General features: G+C 49.2%; 1 non-coding gene across 1 annotated transcript; it reads left to right on the top strand.

Annotated features, from left to right (window-relative positions):
• Positions 1 to 4,580: 4,580 nt before the first annotated feature.
• Positions 4,581 to 4,652, top strand: TRNAG-CCC (transfer RNA glycine (anticodon CCC)). Its single transcript has one exon. It is a non-coding gene; the product is annotated as a tRNA-Gly (tRNA).
• The last annotated feature ends 2,606 nt before the right edge of the window (positions 4,653 to 7,258 follow it).

The following is a 7,258-nucleotide window of genomic DNA, read 5'->3' as shown; positions in this document are numbered from 1 at the left end:
ACTTCAAAGGCAGGCTTGCATCACCAGCCTCCCTCCCTCTCCTGACACTTCTCTTTAGGCCAGACCTGGCCCTTCTGTTTCTTGGTTTACTTTATGAGGCTCTCTCCTTCACACACACACACACACACACACACACATCGCAAAGCAATTATCCGAGCTCATAGGCCAACAGGAAAGTAATTGTAACTGAGTACTTCCCTTTGCCACTGCAATGGGGATGGGACCCAGTGCCTGGGCAGCAGCTGCTCGGAGGCTCCCAGACTGAACTCCCAACACCCCCCCCCCCCCGGCCTGGCCCCAGCTCCCTGGGGGAGGAGGATGCCAGGGGGTGGGGGAATGGGGGGGAATTTTCTTACATCACTTGACGTGCTTGCTTTCACTACCCGAACCCTGAGTCACGACTGAAGCCGGATTGCCTCGGGTCTCTGGCTGAAACAGAGGTTCTAGATTTGGAAACCTGACTCCCATCAGCTGACTCTTGTTCAGTTCATCAGAGGAAACGTGTCTTGTCTTACTTGCCCCCTCTTGGAGCTGAAGTGCCTTCTCATGAGGGGATTACATGAGGCAAAGGCGCTGTGTAGTGGCTTAGTAAGCCGATGCTGGGCGAGTGAACAATATTTGACGTTGGGTGAGTTTACGAAAAGGGCAGTCTCTCTGTTTGTTTAAACCGAGATTAAGCGAAAGGAAAAGTTTTTCTTTCCCATCCCAGGACAAATGGGAAACATATGTTTTGCCTTTGGACTTTGTAATACAAGGCACAAACGATGCTCCCCGCCCCCCTCCGCTGTGAGTCTTCGAGCATTGCAGAGTGTTTCCTCTCTTTGGTGGCCAAAGCCAATATGAGCCTTTAGATTTCCAGACAGCAGAGCTAATGGTGATGACCCAGTTGATTCCAGGTAATTGTGTAGGGGCTGTTCCCGGGCCATTTGTGAGTAGGCAGGATGTGATCCTGGGCACTGGGCTTGAGTCCTAGCTCTGCCTCACTCCAGGTGACCTCATGTGAGCCTCAGTTTCCTCACCTGCGAAATGAAACTGATTGAACTTGAAATGTCTCAGGTCATTTCCAACTCTGGAAAGACTGTTGGTTTAGGTTGGTTCCTCCTGTCCGTGGGAGACTTTCCTAGCTGAGGGTCCCCTTTGCATGGGCTTGGAGCAGCGTGGGAGACCTCGGGTGAGGAGCCTGCCCTACCACCGTGCCCGTGACTCACTGTGACCTTGGACAACTCACTGGCCCTCTTTGTGAGTCCTTCTCCTTATCTGAGAGAGGGGGTTTGATGGTCTTGCCCCTGACACAGCAGCTCAGATATGTGACAAGCCTGAATGAGACAAGGGTGTAAAGTACTTTGAGTTCCTTGGGCTAAATGGATCATTCATCTCCGAAGATAAGTTAAAAAAAAAATGCTAGTCTCCAAATATTTTTTGGATTATCTCAAGAATAAAGTCATGAAAATCTGAATTCGTTACTCTTGGCTTTCCTTAAAAGGCTACTTTGATGCGAGTGCAAGCATCGAATGACCAGTGTGGGCTCTCAGAATCAGTCCTGTAAACACCTCCTTACAGGTGGGCAGGTGGGCAGCTGATCCCTGCTGGGACACAGCAGCAGGGAGAAACCTCGGATCCTGAAGCCATCTGGCCTCTTCCGAATCATCCCTGGTCATTAGGAACGTCTCCCCTCTGTTGATTCAGAATCTGCCTCGTCGAGTAAATCCGACCCGCCCGTCGCCCCTGTAGAAGTTACTCCATTCCAGCTTCATTCCTCCTTCACAGTGCTGAAGACGTGCCACCCCCAAGAAACCTCTTTTCCAGACTAAACAACTGTGGTGTCTTAAACAGATTTTCGTTGACTTGCTTTTTGGAATCCTAAATGTTGATGTGCTTTACACGCTTCAAATGGTCAGTGTCCCTTAAGAAAACAAAATGAGACTTTGAACCAAATGCAGTGTTCTAAACGTGTACCCGTGGGTGTGCCTCCCGTTTCTGTGATAGGTCAGCCAAGAGACGTGACGGCAACTCAGTGACTTAAAGAATACAGGATGTTTTTTCTCTGTCCCGAGTACCTGGGTGAGGTGAGTGATCCAGGTATCGGCAAGTGGCCTGGTTCTCTGCAGTCATTCAGGGACCCAGGGCCCTTCCAGCTGGGGCACCGCAGTTCCATGGGGTCCAGGCTGCCTGGCTGCCAGGTCCCAGATGCAACCAGGAGGAAACCCAGAGAGTGAGGAGGCGTGTCCACCTCTTTAGGACCCCGGGTCCCAACACAGACCACCTCTTAGCATCTCACTGCTGAGAACTCAGCCCAAGGTACTCAGCTGCAAGGGAGGCTGGGAAGGCGGTACCATCCCCAGAGAGGAACTGGGGAATGGACGTTGGCAGCCACGAATATGGACAGGCCTCACTGGGCTTTCAGTTCTGGAAAGACAGCAAGCTCCTTCCATGGTCATGGCCAATGGACCCCTTGTCCTGCCTGGAATGTTCCATCTCCCTGTCTCCCCTTCCCCTTCATATGGTCTTGGCTTCAATGCCACTTTCCCAGAGAGGCCTGGCCTGGCCTGGCCACCCCAGGAAAAGTACATCCCTCATCACACTCTTTCTGACCTTCGTTTATGTCCGTCACAAGTTTCAGCAAATCTGTGTGTGTTTGCTTCTTTGCCCTAGAAAACTATGGACCATATGCGGGTAGGTACCTCACCTGAATGGTCCTCTGGTATATTTACTGCCCAACTCAGTCAGTGCCTGAAGCACAAACTGCATGGTGAAATAAGGATTTGCTGAATCAGAGAATATATAGACACTGCGTGCTTAGTCGTTCAGTGGTGTCCAACTCTTGGCAACCCTTTGGCCTGGACCCACCAGGCTCCTCTGTCCATGGGGTTTTTCAGGCGAGAATATTGAATGCATTGCCCATTTCCTCCTCCAGGGTGTCTGCCCGACCCAGGGATCGAACCCGCATCTCATGTGTGTTCTACATTGCAGACAGATTCTTTACCAGCCACGCCGTCAGGGTAGCCCCATATAGACACTGGATGCTTCCTGAATATAGTCTTCCAGGCACATCACACTGGTTTCACTTGCCGTGAACTAAAAGCCCCAGGTCTCTTCTTGCAGCACCTCTTCTAAGACATATTTCTCCATCTGCTTCTTAAGCAGTTGACTTTTTGGCCACAGGCCCAGCATTTTATGCTGAATACCCGTTGTATTTCTGCTGCTTGTTTTAGACGTTGCTCTAGTCCCCAAAGACCTTTCTTTGATATATCAGTGAATACATTTATTTTTCCTGATAGATCAGCCTGTGTGTGTTTCCTTATTGCCGTTGGCAGACATTGATGGAGACGGGGAAAGGGTCAAATGTGAAGCCCCTGTCCATACTGCAGCCTGTCCTCCATCCAGCCATCAGTCTGGCACCAGCTGCCTTTGGGAATGAATGTTCTCTCATGCAAACCCCACTCTTGATAAGCATCTCACTCAGCCTGGCTGTGTCAGGCGCCCTGCTGAAATGAGATACACATTAGAACTCAGGGCCTCCTGTTCCACTCCTGCCCAGGACGATAGAGACTTCCAGCCAATGGCAAGAACGGCCTTGACAACACCCTCTAGTTTACCAGTCTGGTGATCCTAGAAAAAACAGGAAATGACTCGTTCTTAGTGAATCCATGCTTAGTGATTCCTAACAATTACTGTTCTCTCATAAGTGTTTGCAGACCTTTAATTCTTAATTTCTTCTGTAACGTTTCCAGGATCTAACCTTCCTGGAAACCCTGCCACATGGGTCCATTATCTGTCCTCAAATGTAACACCTCTATCCTCACACCTCTGTAGGAAAGGTTTTTCCTGTCCGGCTCTGAGTATCTAAACCCTGACCTCCTTTCCAGATCTAGCTGGAAGGGGGCCCCCTCCGCATTCCAGCTCTCTCTGTGCTGTGGGTCCTCGTGGAATTCGTTATCCACTTCCCTCCTCCTCGGGGCTTGTTGCTGCCACCTGGGCAGACTTTCGGATCTTCCTCTCATGATGCTCAGCCTGGCCTCACACCAAGCCCTCTCCCAACAAGGTGTATGGCTTGAGTTGACCGCTGAAAACCAGCTTCCACTTACGCCTGCTGATTAGCCCTTTATTGGAATTTCAGCCTAAGCTGTGCTCTAGAGCCAGGTGGTGTGGTCTTCCAGCGTGTTTGAAAAAAGAATTTTTTTTAGAATAAAAATGTAGTATCTTGTAAAATTCCAAGGAAGCCATAGACTTACTGGATCATCAACTAAGGGAAACCAACCTGGTTGATGTAACAGTCTGGGAAATCAAGATTAGGTCATGACAGATGGTCCCAATGCAACACTTCAAACATCCTGAATGTTGCACAGGCAAAGGAGATGAATCAAAACGCAGAGCCACATGCAAAATACTTTCCGCCTTTCAGAAGCAGATTTACAAAGAGATTTCCAGTAGGGTTTCTTGAACTACCTTTGTAGATCTAAAACAATTTAATTTCCATATAACTTTGGAATCAAAAGTTGATGTTATAAAATGAAATCCTCCTGTTTAAACTGCACCACCCACCCCCCTCCAGCAGCATCAGAATCTGGTACAGGGGAACCTCCCTGGTGGTCCAGTGGCTAAGACTCTGTGTTCCCAACACAGGGGCCCAGGTTCGATCCCTGGTCGGGGAACTAGATACCACATGCCTCAACTAAGAGTTTGCATGGTGCAGCGAAGACCCCACGCAGTCAAATAGATAAAAATAAACATTTTTAAAAAAGAATCTGGTGAAGGTGCTGATGCCACATCATACCATATTTGGGGACTAGGTTGGGGTGAGGGGGAGTTAGCTGTTTCAGATCTTTGAGTCCACTCCCTCTCAACTGCAATGGAACACCTTGTACCCTTCGGGGAGGGGGCTTAGAAGGGAGCGATTCTGCCCCTCCAGTCACTAAAGGAGCCCTCCCTCATCCCAGGCTTTGAGACAGCCAACTCCCTCAGACCAGAGAGAAATTTCCTTTCTATCAAAACACTGACGACTCTGATTATCAAACCCTTTCTGATGCTTGCTTTCTGACCTTAATAAATCTGGGATTAGTATGAAAACCACCCAGGCACTGACTCTCCACATTTCCCAACTGGCTGTCTGGAGGTGGCTTCTCCTTCATGAGTAACTTCCCCAAATATTTGGGAAATTGCCCGATGCTTACGACCACCATGTGAACTCCGGGCAGAGAGAGAAAACTCACCCCAGGGTCAGCCCCGACTTCTCCCCTCTTCCTTTCCCCTCCTACCTCACTCTCTTCTTGCTCAAGGCAATTTACATCCCTTTTTCCCACTAAGAATGGAATTTGGGTTCCCAGCTATCAGCAAGGACTTATGTGGATTTCCAGCTTTGCCCACCACCCCCCTTAAAAATTTTTTATTTATTTATTTTAGCTGTGTTGGGTCTTTGTTGCTGCATGGGCTTTTCATCGCGGTAACTTCTCTTGCTGCAGAGCGTAGGCTCCGGGGCACGTGGGCTCAGGAGTTGCGGCTCCTGGGCCCCAGGCGTACAGCCCCAACCCTAATTTTTACAGTACAGTACAGGCTCATTTGCTGTGACTCACGGCTTAGTTGTTCACTGCATGTGGGATCTTCCCAAACCAGGGATCAAACCTGCGTCTCCTGCAGTGCCGGGTGGATTCCTTTACTGCTGAGCCATCAAGGAAGCCTGGCCTTTCTTACAACTTCTCTGTGACTGGCCGTTCCGAGATCAGGAGGAAGCCCATTTCCAGGGATCTTCACTCCTGGCTTCACCACCCTCATCCATATTCCTAGGACACTACAAACCTACAGCAGTTCTTAACAAAAGGACAGAGTTTCCCATCTTGACGCGTTCCCTGGCTTGTCGCTCCATGTGAGCTCAAGACCACTGTGACCGTTTCTGGAGTTTCTCTCCAGCCCCTACTTTCCCCTCCCTTGTTTCACAAGATCCTTGTGAGCCTCCAGGACCCCAGGGCCATTGTTGCCCCCTGAGCAGGTGTCAGGCTGAGGCGAGAGCTGGTGCCAACGCAGAGCTTCCTGGCAGCATTCAGAGTCAGCAGCATGGGAGAGGACCGTTCTGGGGGTAGCTGAAGACACAATTAAAGCAGTGGGTGAACTTCACATCCAGAACCTATATCCAGAAGCCAGCTGATTTTTTTTGGCCTTAATCAAAATTTTATTGAAACACTGACACCGAAATAGGAGCGCGCTGTAGAATGCTGTACAGAATGAAATGTAGTTACATTGTCTGGGTAGATGAACTGGAATTACTGAACTGATAAGGCTCTCTGCGAGAGAACACAGATTCCGGAAGCGGTGTGGCTCGTCACTGTTGCATCCTTCTAAATGAACAGCCTGCTGTGAGTCTGGCCTTCCCTCCTGTTGGCCCAGAAGCCAGCTGACCTGTCAGTGCGTCTCCCACCCACAAAGTGTAACGTCTTACAGAAAAACGCGAATGAACTTTTGGGCTGACCCAAAAGTGAAATCTGCTTGTGGGGCAGAGAAACGTTTGATTCCTTTTCTTTTTTTAAATTGTGGTAAAATGATACAGAACCTAAAATTTTACTCTCTTGACCATTTTTGAGTATACAGTTCTGTGGCAGTAAGTACATTCACAGCTGTCACGTGGCCAACACCAGCTCCCATCTCCAGAACTTTCTCTTCTCCAACTGAAACCATGCCCAGTAAGCAATGACTTTCATCCTCTCTCTCGCAGCCCCTGAAAATTACGATCTACTCTCTGTCTCTGTGGTTTTTACAGCCCTAAGTACCTCGTATGAGCGGAATCACACAGCGTGCGTCCTTTCGTGACTGACTTATTTCACTTAGCATAGTGTCCTCAGGGTTTCTCCCTGTTGTAGCACATGTCAAATTTCTTTCCTTCTTAAGGCTGAACGATACTCTGCTGTATGTATAGACCACATTCTATTTAGCCCTTCCTTGTCATTTGATTTTTTTTTAAAGTATTGTTATTTTTAACAAATGGAGAGTTGAAGAGGCAGTGGAGTATGGTGGGGAAAGCCGTGACTTGGACATCAGGGAACCTGGGTCTCCGTTCTGGCTCTGCAGCTAGTGACCTGGGCCCAGTGGCTCCTGCGAAAGGGTGTTGGAGGAGCTCCTGTATCAGAACTGGCTGGGCTTCCTGGGAAGATCTCAAACTCCTTGCATCTGGTCTCTGGGAGTGGAGCCTGAGAATTCCTTCCCAAGCTCTGTCTGTAAGCCTGGGGTTCCACCCCTGCACAAGTAAAACAAACTCTCCTCCTTTTTTCTT

This window comes from Bos javanicus, chromosome 17 (assembly GCF_032452875.1).
Source record: "Bos javanicus breed banteng chromosome 17, ARS-OSU_banteng_1.0, whole genome shotgun sequence".
NCBI classification, from domain to species: domain Eukaryota; kingdom Metazoa; phylum Chordata; class Mammalia; order Artiodactyla; family Bovidae; genus Bos; species Bos javanicus.
This window is presented reverse-complemented; position numbering and strand designations above follow the sequence as displayed.